This window comes from Apium graveolens, unplaced genomic scaffold, assembly GCF_009905375.1.
Source record: "Apium graveolens cultivar Ventura unplaced genomic scaffold, ASM990537v1 ctg4718, whole genome shotgun sequence".
Taxonomy (NCBI): Eukaryota; Viridiplantae; Streptophyta; class Magnoliopsida; order Apiales; family Apiaceae; genus Apium; species Apium graveolens.
Window position 1 is genome coordinate 92,557 of NW_027418658.1, and position 5,753 is coordinate 98,309.

The 5,753-nt window shown below is 40.9% G+C and overlaps 1 non-coding gene across 1 annotated transcript; it reads right to left on the bottom strand.

The window, feature by feature from the left end:
- Window positions 1–1,082: 1,082 nt before the first annotated feature.
- LOC141702176 (small nucleolar RNA R71) lies at window positions 1,083–1,187 on the bottom strand. Its single transcript, XR_012567049.1, has one exon. It is a non-coding gene; the product is annotated as a small nucleolar RNA R71 (small nucleolar RNA).
- Window positions 1,188–5,753: the final 4,566 nt, after the last annotated feature.

The following is a 5,753-nucleotide window of genomic DNA, read 5'->3' on the forward strand; positions in this document are numbered from 1 at the left end:
TGGATCCTGCATTCTTGAGACCAAATGCCATAACAAGATAACAATAAACACCAAAGTCAGTGATGAATGATACCTTTGGGATGTCGTCCTTGTGCATTTTGATTTGATTTTATCCACTAAATCCATCCATGAAGCTCAGCATCTCATGTCCAGCAGTAGCATCTATCAATGTATCTATCCTTGGCAACGAGAAACAATCCTTTGGGCATTCATCATTTAGATCAGTTTCTATTTGCCTTCTTCACCATTATAGTGTTTCCTAACCATTCCGGAAACTGAATCTCTTCAATGAAACCAGCCTCTAAGAGCTTCTCTACTTCCTATTTGATAGCTTCTTGCCTCTCTAGAGCAAAGCTTATTTTCTTTTGTTTCACAGTCTTTCAATTTGGATTCACATTCAGCTTATGAGTGATCAATTCTGGGTCTATGCCTGGAATATCAGCTGCTGACCATGAAAACACATCACAATTTTTAGTTTATATGCTTGACATCACTAGTCGTTAAAGTTCACTGACTCGGATATTTTACTTACTTGTTTACTTCTTTCTTTTTCAGGTACTCTAGAGAGCGTTTATGCTAACGCGTTCTCGATCTCGAAAGAAAACACTGGATAAAATGGAGGAAGAAGTTTTAGTAGAAGAAGAAATTCTTGTAGAAGAGGAGAAAGGTTAAGAAGAAGCTGTTATTGCAATGGAAGAATCAGAAGCGAATCTGAAGGCTTTGATGGATTACTCTCAACCAAAGATCGATGATATTCAGTCTAGCATTGTCAGACCAGCCATCGTGACTAACACTTTTAAAATCAAGGCTAGTATGATTCAGATGGTGCAGAACTCAGTCCAGTTTAAGGGTTCTCCAACGGAAGATCCCAACATGCATATTAGAGATTTCATTGAGATCTGTGAGACTTTAAAATTCAACAACGTGTCTGAAGATGCTATAAAGATAAGGCTTTTTCCATTCTCTCTGAGGGATAAAGCTAAGTGTTGGTTGCATTCTCTACCACCAGGCTCTATCACCAAGTGGGAAGATCTTACTCAGAAGTTTCTTACTAAATTCTTTCTTATGGCGAAGACAGTTGCAGTTCGGAATGCTCTTACTCAATTTGCGCAGTAATCGGGAGAGTCTTTATGTGAAGCTTGGGATCATTATAAGGAGATGCTTAGAAAGTGTCCTCATCATGGGATGCCTGACTAGATGATTATAAACTTCTTTTATATGGTTTGGGTGAGACTTTTAGACCCATGCTTAATGCAGCATCAGGTGGAGCCTTATGGGCTAAGAGCTACGATGAAGCTTATAATTTGATAGAACTGATGGCTGCTAATGAATACCAGAACCCTTCTCAAAGACTAACTCAAGTCAAGGTAGCGGGAATTCTAGATGTAGATGCAGCTACTGCTATAGCTGCTCAGCGTAAGGCTTTGACGATGAAGGTGGATTCTTTGGCTAATTATGGGGTTAATCAAATCACTAGTGTTTGGTGCACATGAGATGGAGCAGTGTGCTATTTCTAGTGAATCAGCTCTATTCGTGAGCAACTTCCATAGATCGCAGCTACCAGTTCCAGCCACCTATCATCCCAACAACCGCAATCATCCTAACTTTAGCTGGAGCAACACTCAGAATCCGGTGCAATAGCCTTATCAGCAGTATGCATCAAAACAATACAACCCTCCTGGTTTTCAACAACCGCAATACGCACGAAGACAACAACTCCAACTGCAACAATCTAATGAAAAATATGAATTGGAGGAGTTGAGGCTCATGTGAAAGAGCCAAGTGGTTTCTATTAAGACCTTGGAGAATCAAATTGGGCAGATTGCCAATGCTTTGTTGAATCGACAACCTTGTACACTCCGTAGTGACACAGAAGTTCCAGGAAAGAAGGAAGCAAAAGAGCAGGTTAAGGCAATTACATTGAGGTCTGGGAAGGTTGCAAGCCAAGAAAAAGCTCAAGTTAAAGAAGATGAAGTTGTGGTTAAAGAAGATATGCAGAAGGAAGAAGAAGTGGAACCAAAGAAGAAAACTGTGGAACACACTCCTCCTGAGGGTAATACAGGGGAGAAACGGGTCTATCCTCCACCTCCTTTTCCTAAAAGGCTGCAGAAGCAAAATTTGGATAAGCAGTTTGCTAAGTTTTTGGAGGTGTTCAAGAAACTTCATATCAACATACCTTTTGTTGAAGCTCTTGAACAGATGCCTAGCTACGCGAAGTTAATGAAAGGTATTCGCTTTAGAAAAGCGAAGCTCGATGACTTAAAGACCGTTGCTCTTACGGAGGAATACAGTGCTATATCATAACAAAAGTTGCCTCCAAAGCTTAAAGATCCTGGAAGCTTCACTATTTTTTGCACTATCGGAAACTTGTCATTCGACAAGTGTTTAGGTGATTTGGGAGCTAGCATCAATCTGATGCCGTTGTCTGTCTTCAAGAAGTTGGATTTACGTGATCTTAAGCGTACTTATATGTCCTTGCAGTTGGCCGATCATTCTATTACATATCCACGAGGCATTGTGGAGGATGTCTTGGTCAAGGTGGACAAACTCTTCTTTCCTGCGAACTTTGTAATTCTTGATTTCGAGGAGCATAAAAAGATTCCCATAATCTTGGGAAGACCATTCCTAGCTACTGGCCGAACCTTGATTGATGTGTAGAATGGTGAGCTCATTATGTGAGTAATGGATCAGGATGTGACTTTTAATGTATTCAATGCCATAAAATTCCCTAATGATAATGAGGAGTGCTTAAAAGTGGAATTGGTCGATTCTGTGGTTACTTCAGAACTTGATCAAATGCTAAGGTCTGATGCCTTAGAGAATGGTTTGTTGGGGAATTCAAATAGTGAAGATGATGAAGGTGATGAGCAGTTGCAGTATATGAATGCTTCTCCTTGGAAGCGATGGTTGGATCTGCCCTTTGAATCTCTTGGAATGTTAGAACTCAAAAATGTCGAGGGGCGTCTCAAGCCCTCTATTGATGAAGCTCCTACACTTGAGCTTAAACCATTGATTGAACACTTGAGGTATGCATTTTTAGGCGATGCATCTACTTTGCCTGTTATTATTGCATCTACCCTTTCAGGTAATGATAAGGAAAAGCTCTTGAGAATTCGGAGAGAGTTCAAATCGGAAATTGGATGGACTATAGCAGATATCAAGGGAATCAACCGTTCTTATTGCATGCACAAAATTTTGCTAGAGGAAGGAAGTAAGCCAACTGTTTAGCAACAAAGAAGGCTAAATCCGATAATGAAAGAGGTTGTGAAGAAGGAAATTATCAAGTGGCTAAATGCAGGGATCATCTATCCTATTTCTGACAGTTCTTGGGTGAGTCCAGTTCAGTGTGTGCCGAAGAAATGAGGTATCACTGTGGTCGCTAATGAGAAGAATGAGCTCATTCCTACTCGAACAGTCATGAGGTGGAGAGTTTGCATGGATTAGAGGAAGATGAACAATGCCATGAGGAAGGATCACTTCCCTCTTCCTTTCATTGATTAGATGCTTGATAGGTTGGCTAGGCATGAATATTATTGTCTTCCGAATGGCTATTCGGGTTATAATCAGATTTGCATCGCTCCAGAAAATCAGGAAAAAACTACCTTCACTTGTCCATTTGGTACTTTTTCCTTTCAGGAGAGTTTCTTTTGGGTTGTGTGGTGCACCTGCCACATTTCAGAGATGCATGATGTCTATCTTCTCTGACATGATTGGTCAGAATGTTGAGGTGTTCATGGATGATTTTTCTGTGTTCAGGGATTCTTTCGACGAGTGCTTGCAAAATCTTGGCGTGGTTCTTAAAAGGTGTGTTGAGACCAATCTGGTTCCCAACTGGGAGAAATGCCACTTTATGGTGCAACAGGGCATCATTCTTGGGCACAAGGTCTCTAGTAAAGGTCTAGAGGTGGAAAAAGCCAAGGTGGGGGTCATTGAAAACCTTCCTCCACCAATTTTTGTTAAGGGGATTCACAGCTTTCTTGGTCATGCGGGTTTCTATAGGCGGTTCATCAAGGGCTTCTCTAAAATCTCTAAACCGTTGTGCAATTTATTAGAAGAATATGTCCCTTTCAAGTTTGATGATGAGTGTCTAGCTGCTTTTGAGAGCTTAAATAAGAGTTTGATCACGACACCTGTCATAACTGCACCTGATTGGAATGAGCCTTTTGAAATGATGTGCGATGCAAGTGACTATGCAGTTGGAGCAGTTCTTGGGAAAAGGAAGAACAATATATTTCATGTGGTCTACGGTGCTAGTAAGACCCTCAATGGTGCTCAACTGAACTATATTACTAATGAGAAGGAACTCTTAGCCATTGTCTATGGTTTTGAGAAGTTTCGATCTTATTTGCTTGGGACGAAAGTGACAGTTTTTACTAATCATGCTGTTATTCGTTATCTCGTCTCGAAAAAGGACTCGAAACCTAGATTAATTCGATGGGTTCTTCTACTTCGGGAGTTTGAGTTGGAGATCAAGGATAGGAAAGGTACTGAGAATCAAGTCGTTGATCATCTCTCTCGTTTAGAAGATCCAAGTGTGACTTCACGGGATAAGACATTGATAAATGAGTCTTTTACCGATGAGTAGTTGTTTGGAGTGCAAGAGGAAGAACCATGGTTCACAGACATTGTGAACTACCTTGTGAGCAATATTATGCCTCCATACTTGTCTTCTGCTCAAAGGAAGAAGTTTCTTCATGAGGTGAAGTGGTACACGTGCGATGAGCCTTTTTTGTTTCGACAAGGAGTTGACCAAATCATCAGGGGATGTATTCCGTATAGCGAGATAGAGGGTATCTTGTGAGACTGTCATTCGACTGTTTATGGAGGCCACTATGGTGGAGAAAAGACAGCAGCTCGTATTCTTCAAGCAGGATTCTTTTGGCCTACATTTTTTAAGGATGCGCATCGGTTCGTTTTGAAGTGTGATCGCTGCCAGCGTGTTGGTAATATGTCCAAGAGGGATGAGATGCCTCTTAATGTGCTACTCAAGGTTGAGGTCTTCGATGTATGGGGAATTGACTTTATGGGGCCATTTATCTCATCTTGCAATAATCAGTATATCTTCTTGCCGGTTGGTTATGTGTCAAAATGGGTGGAAGTCAAGGCTTTGTCGACAAATGATGTGAAGATAGTGCTAAATTTTCTTCACAAGCAGATATTCACAAGATTTGGGACTCCGAGAGTCATAATCAGTAACGAGGGATCGCATTTCTGCAATCGCAAGTTCACTACTCTGATGCAGAGATATAATGTGAATCATCGCATTGCTACAACCTACCAACCTCAGACTAATGGTCAAGCTAAGGTATCTAATAGAGAGATCAAGCGTATTCTAGAGAAAGTTGTATGTCCATCGAGAAAGGATTGGTCTTTGAAGCTGGATGAAGCTGTTTGGGCGTATCGAACAGCATACAAGACTCCGCTAGGCATGTCTCCGTTTCAATTGGTTTATGGTAAATGATGTAATTTTCCAATGGAGCTAGAGCACAAAGTCTATTGGGATTTGAAGAAATTGAACCTTGATATGGATGTAGCTGGTAAGAAAATGATGCTTCAATTGAATGAACTCGATGAGTTTCGACTTCAAGAGTATGAGAATAATAAAATGTATGAGGCAAAAGTCAAGAGGTGGCATGATAGGGGTTTAATGCTCAAATCATTTGTCCCGGGGCAACAAGTTCTTTTGTTCAACTCTCGTCTTCATCCTTTTCCTGGGAAATTGAAGTCGAGGTGGTTAGGGCCATTTGTTATCA